This window comes from Anopheles gambiae, chromosome 2 (genome assembly GCF_943734735.2).
Source record: "Anopheles gambiae chromosome 2, idAnoGambNW_F1_1, whole genome shotgun sequence".
In the NCBI taxonomy this organism is placed as follows: domain Eukaryota; kingdom Metazoa; phylum Arthropoda; class Insecta; order Diptera; family Culicidae; genus Anopheles; species Anopheles gambiae.
In genome coordinates this window covers 72,471,355-72,478,314 of record NC_064601.1, presented here as the reverse complement: position 1 = coordinate 72,478,314, position 6,960 = coordinate 72,471,355, and the positions used below count along the sequence as shown (strand labels likewise).

The 6,960-nt window shown below is 39.8% G+C and overlaps 1 long non-coding RNA gene across 1 annotated transcript; it reads right to left on the bottom strand.

The window, feature by feature from the left end:
- Window positions 1-4,184: 4,184 nt before the first annotated feature.
- LOC133391978 (uncharacterized) lies at window positions 4,185-5,348 on the bottom strand. Its single transcript, XR_009765400.1, has 3 exons — window positions 5,251-5,348; window positions 5,090-5,184; window positions 4,185-4,972 (listed from the first exon to the last, which is right to left on the bottom strand). It is a non-coding gene; the product is annotated as an uncharacterized LOC133391978 (long non-coding RNA).
- Between the last annotated feature and the right edge of the window lie 1,612 nt (window positions 5,349-6,960).

The window sequence follows — 6,960 nt, the reverse complement described above, 5'->3', positions numbered from 1 at the left end:
ACGAAGACTCGAGACCGTGAGCGGTATCGGACACTTCCTGACACTCCTGCCTCCGTGTTCAATTTGGCGTAACGTCCTACATGAACAATCCGGCCCATACAGGCCGAGGCTTATTCACTCCCTCGCAATCGGATAGTCAGTCCTACACGAGGACGGTCCAAATGAAGCTTAAACCCACGACGGGTATGTTGTTAAGTCTTTCAAGTTGACAACCGTCCCTGTGGACCCTGACTCACCTCCCCCCGCGCCCCAATCTAATTGGAAAGATTGGTTGGAGGATTGGACCGTTAAACGTGTACACACACAAACTGCACATTGGAGCAAAATTCATTACCCTCATTGCTGTATTAAAATCTGTAGCACCAAATATACTCAGCATGAACTTGCTAGTTTGAATCGTTCTCTACTTCCCATTCTTCATTTTCCAAACGTGTGCATATCGCTTTTCCGTTTTTGTATTTCTGTCTCGCCTGTGATCGTTAGACCTTATTTACGACGAAAATTTCATAGAAATAAACAAATACAACAAAATATTTTCTGCAAAATCACAAAACGTGCTTGCAACATAAATAAAATTCATATTATCGGTTAAACAGACAAGGGGTTTCAATGTGTTGTGATAAGAAAAACCGGTTTGTTTAACGCTTTTCTATTTTGTTTACTTTTTCTCACGTCACATACGAATTTGGCAACCATTCTTCCACCCCGCATCCAGGCGCTTCATACGTCTCGGCCTGTTGTCTGCCAAAATGACATTCGAACCAGGCTCAGGTGCTATCTCTTTCCCTCATTTCCTTCAGAAGTCGCTCAGCTCTGCGGCTCGTGTTGATTCCTAATGAAAGGACCAATTTTCAGAATGTCTTCTTCTTTGACACCACAACCGTTGTCGGTCGAGGCCTTGATGTATCACTAGTGGGGGTTGGTTTGCAGTGACTTATTGATTTCACCCATACCAGGATAGTCAGTCCTACGGATGGAGGCACGGTCCATTCGGGGCTTGAACCCGTGAGGGACATGTTGTTAGAATGTCTTTAAACTAAAATGAAGAAAAAAAACTTACAATAATTTGGTTCTGAATTCAACAGGGCCAGCTAGATAGTTTGTGCAGATGACGCTGCTTTTTATATTTGTTTTTGACATAAATGTCCGTATCGAAATGCAGTACGTTTGCGTAGCATAGCCGTTGACCACGCTGTTTAGTTATGTTACAACCAGCTGTAGGCTTAAAGGTAAGCGGTCTAACCAAGCGAAGTCCTATCCATCGATGCCCCTCCCTCCTTATTCACTGGAAACAAGATCTCTTATTCCAAAGACACAGCTACTACTATTCATTTCTATCATCGATTCCAAATCGTTAAATGACCCGCAAAATCTCATTTTGCATTTTTTTCAAATCCTCTTTTCTTCCACGCAGCATTCGTTTGGCTACCAAATCTAAAAACGCAGACACGAGTTCTCGCTCTTGCATCTTTTGATATGAACTCTCAAGATATTCTAGACAGCTCAAAAATTTCCATCAACTCTAGCTTGTCTAGAGAGCCGTGGAGCATTTTGTGACGATGCGTTATTGGGTTGTTCTTCTTGTTTTTCGTTCATCGAAGTTTCCAGTTCCGAATGGACCCGTACTCCCTGGTCCGTTATAGTTTCAGGTATGCCAGTGGTCGTGTTCGTTCCTGACTGGACCACTACCGCTTGATATGTTGACGTCATCGGAACTGGCTGACCGCGCGATTCGTGTCCCGTCGACGTGGCATGTTGCGCCTGAACTTGTGTTCCAACAAGTGTGTTTGGTGTAGTGTTGGGAGATTCAGGATTCGAAAGATTCGAAGATTCAATCCCTAGACAGATTCGATCGGATCGGATCACTTTGGTAGGATTTGAATCCGTAAAAGATTCCTTTGCGATTGGGAGTTGACTGCGATTCGATTGGGATTCGTTTGCGATTCGATTGGGATTGTGATTTGTTTGGGATTCGATTGGGATTCGATTGGGATTCTGTTTGGGATTGGGATTGCGTTTCGATTGGGATTGGGATTCGATTGGGATTCTGTATGGGATTGGGATTGCGATTCCTTTGGGATTCTGATTGCAATTGGGATTCTGATTGCGATGTGGATAGTGATTGGGATTGCGATTGAAATTACAGGCTGTCCCCGAAATACGCCATTAATGGGGGTCGAGGTAAACCACGTATCTCTAATTTTGGAAGTCGAATCACGCAATTTTCAATCAATATATAGCAAATCTTCGTGTAATGCAGCATTTAATGAGAAGTTATAGTCACTAAATAAATTATTTGATTTGATATTGAATAAAGGTCCGCGTTTCTAAGGGACCTGTACTAATTATGACATAAGTACTGCACATTTAAATAATTAACACTAAAACAGAATTATCTCTAATTCCAGCTTTAACTAAATCCAACTCCCCCACCCGCAGCAAAATAGAATAAAACGCTATACAAAGAATCCCTTCGATTCCCTTCTAAGATTCATTTTTCCCATCAATAGCTTGGTGCAGCCTGGCTAGTCGACATGACCGGTATCGGCTGATATCGCAACGCTTGTCCCGATGTCGCGTTTGACACAATTTGGACACGCTGTCCTCGTACGATCGACGTTCCAGGCATAAGCTGGAAACGCGGTATCTGTCTAGGGCACGTGCTTGGTATTCCAGGTGATCCCTTGTTCGACTTGATTGGTATATGCTGACCAAGAAATCCATTGTTCTCCGACGTGCCTGGTACTGCTCTATCAAGATTCGTCATGCTAGACGGCGGGGATAGCCGTGGTATTTCGGAAGGGTTGCGTGTTGCTTCCAAATTTTGCCGGTGAATCAAACTTTTAGATGGACTGGATTCAGGGACAACCGGATAAAAGGTATACCGATAAACGGCGCTCCACAGTAATTGGTTTAATCAGAACTGAGCGTTAGGTTATGGTGTGCAATAAAATTTTTCAGTAGTTATAATAATTTTACTTTAATTTTACCGGCGGTTGGGGCTTGTCCAGTTGTAAAATTAGACGAGTTAATATAAACTATTCGCCCAAGCCGAAAGCTCAAAACTCGATGAAATAACCTTCGTGTTTTGTTAAATACAACAAATGACAGGGTTTCCGTGCCGTGTCTCAACAATGCTTTATATACTTTGTTCATTCCAATTGAATACACGTTCAACATCACGCGTCCTTTTACACCACTATGCCAGATACTTCCAAAATTATACTTCCAAATTATGCCACAAACACGAAAATAAATAATTAATTGCATTAACGTACCAATTGTGTCACCAGCAATTATAGTTTCGATGAGAAACAGCATCGCTTCGTATTCGAACCAATTTGGTCTAAATATTTCATTAGAACCTAAAATAAAACGATATACAGGGTGTGCGGGCTAAATTTGACACCTGGCCTTTGGGTTTATATCTCAGGGTTGAGTTGACTTATCGAAATGATTGATATGTCATTCGATTGCTAAAAGTTGTGCGAACAAGTGTTAAAAATGTCTAGCTCCGTAAATATGTGGAACCCATCCGAATTACGAGACGTTGGCGTGGCCCCGAGCACCGTCAAGGTGGTGTTAAATGAGGACCTGCGGTACGCGTCATACAAGCGACGTAGGGGACAGCTCAAAACAGCAAAAACGCGCGAAAAGCGGCTTGCCAACGCTAAGCGCTTGCTGAGCTGGCTGAAGCACCCGCCACTTCCAATTTCGACCGATACACCAGCACCGACGTTTGGCCACCCAGCTCCCCTGACCTTAATTTTATGGATTACTTTGTGTAGGGCACAGTTGAGCGGGACACCAACAGGCCAGAATAAAGGCCGTGTTTGCGGCCATCCCCAGAGACATGGTTGTCCGGGCTTCCGCGCGGTTCCGGAAGCGGGTGCAGGCGGCCATCAACGCGGAGGTGGGGTAATTCGAATAAAAAATGCGGCAAACATGGTAAGTTAAACTTTGTAGAATTTTTTTTTTATATTTAACTTAAATTTTGTTTTTTGATGCGAAAACGGCTGAAATACTTGCACAACATATTTATCTATCAATTAAAAAGCTTTTTCAGTCCAGTTAAAGTAAAAAACGTAGAAAAATAACGTTTTTTTTCTGGAGTGGCTCCAAATTGTTTAACAAAATGCTTCGGTTAGCCGCCGCCAGATGCGCTAGTGAAAATCGAAATTACCCCAAATAGCATTGGAGCGTTACGTTTCGCGATTTTTGTATGGAAGCGTTACTGCTCGCTACCTGCTCATAACACTGCTCGATAGCAGTCCTTAGTGAGCAGGTAGCGTGTAACATTCTATGTAAGCTCAATGAAAGCTCAAAGCTCAAGCGTTACTTAGCGAGTGCTCGAACCACAGTATAGCGTTGTGGGTTCTGTATTCGGATGTAAACAAAAACACACACACTTTTTTTTTTTTAATTTCGATGCACATTGTCCAGTACAACGATAAAATGTATTTTATTTAGCTATTATTCAATACTTACATGCCCCAATACATGGTTTTACACGTTTAAATACGATTTCAACCATCACTTTGGATGGTATCAACGGATGCCGACGGCGTTGTTGTCTCTGCGTCAGGCACATTTATTGTTGCCGCTTCTAATGCTCGGATCGTTTTTTCGTTAGCAGTAGCACAACGATTAAACGCACTAATTGTACCACTTGCAAAGCGATACAAATAAAGTAAAACACATAATACACCGTACAACACACTTCTTAACAACACTTGCACATAAAAACCACTTGTCGATGCGGTGATCCAATATCCTGTTTGTAGTGGAAAAATAACAATGAAAGATTAGAATGCTTTCAAATATGACATTATTTTATAATACTTTCCTTTCCATGCATTTTGTGGTGTATGGCAACGTTGGTTTGGTTGAAGATACACAACGACAGGTGTGTTGGTCCAGTTGAGAATGTGCCGATCACGATCACAGCCGGCTTTAGTGATTGTTGTAGAAGCTGTAACAAAGATCAATATCATTAAATCTGCATTATTTTTACCATTCATTGTGATTTCATGAAAAAGTAAAGTGAAAAAGTAAAGTAAAAGTGAAAAAGTAAAACATTTCATCTTACCGGCGTCGTATTTCGTCGGCATACACACACACACACAGCTGCTCGATCATACTCGGACGAATGTTGCCAAATTTCGGGATGAAATGATGTTTTTCCTGTGAAATAATGTGTTCAAGCATTAAAAGATAGTTTATTTACTGAAATATGCACAGAACACTTACCTTTTCTCGAGTTTTCACATAAAATTTCACGATTATTCTGCACACAATCTTTACGGGCAGTTGTCCGTGTTTGTTTACGTTTCTAACTTGACAGATATGCGAGCTGTCATGTGACGAAGCGAAATACATTCAAACCTCGCCAATTGCAAGTCTGCTTTTTCAATTGAATACAAAAAAATCCGAGTTGTTCATATAAATATGAGGAAAAGTCAGTAAATCCACATTGTATAAAATAATAAACATGAAAAAATACGCAGACATTAGTCGTGTTGCATAAAAAATGTCTTTTTAATAAACAAAATCTATCTTTTTTTGTAGACATATGATATCAATGCAATTGGCGAGTTCTAATTGTATCATATATATTGCTATTTTCAATGCGGTTTAAATTAAAACAATCAGTGTTTTTTTAATAATCAGAAAAATAATTATAAACTGAATAATGATTAAAATGTATTTTTTTTACATTTACTTACAACGATAACCTACGTAGTAAGCATGTACATGCACGTGTATAATTAATAATTAAATTTTTTAATCCCTATATGAGTGTTATTAAGTAAAACAAACAATTTACTCTGTTCATTTTTCAATTCTTCAAGATAATATTGTTTTTAATATACACATGTAAGTTTGTTTAAAAAACATATTAAAAAATATTCAAAAAATAAGTCACATGTACATAAATATCTATATATATATATATATATATATATATATATATATATATATATATATATATATATCTATATATATATATATATATATATATATATATATATATATATATATATATATATATATATATATATATATATATATATATATGTATATATATATATATATATATATATATATATATATATATATATATATCTATATATATATATGTTTAATCTCAAATAATTTCGGATAATTTATTTTCCGCGTTTCGGTGTAACTTTCAAACCTTTAATATTTACCAGTAGTTATTCGTTGTGCAGCAAAATTGGAAGAGAGAGTTTATTCGCGACATACACTGTTATTTATAAACTACTCGATCGAGCCGAACACTCGAAATTGAACGAAGAATGTTCGTGTTTCGTTAAGCACGATATGAAGTGACAGGGCTGTGCCTGAACATCCTCCCCTCCTTGACGCAAGTCAACAAACAAAACAAAAACAATCAAAATAAACAGAAATTAGGTGCATGTGCTCTCGTCGGCCTCTGCCACAGGTAAGATACAAATTTTTGTTATCGGACGAGTTACGATACCTTTTGATGTTTTCAGTGTTACTACCCGTGCCAGCTTGTCGTCTCCGGTGTGCACATGTACGATACGTGCGAGTGGCCAACGGGTTGGGGGGAGGAAATCATCCTTCAGGATGACCAGTCTGCCAGGTAAGATGCTGTCGTTCCTCTTCGCCATGGTGTTATCACGTTGCATCTCTTGCAGGTATTCCGTCGTCCAGTGTTTCCAGAAGCGCTGCACCATTACTTGCCACTTCTGCAAGTCGCTGAGGGTGCAGGAACGAAGATGGGTGTAGTCCGGCTCGGGGACAGCATGCATCGATGTGCCTACGAGGAAATGCGCTGGGGTAAGTGCCGATAGATCGTTAGGGTCGTCTGACATAGGTAGGAGTGGTTCCCTCGCCACGCCTTCGAAGTTTTTCCCGTTGTCCGAATGTATGTGTGCCGGTAAACCGCGTCGTGCTGTGAATCTGTGTAAT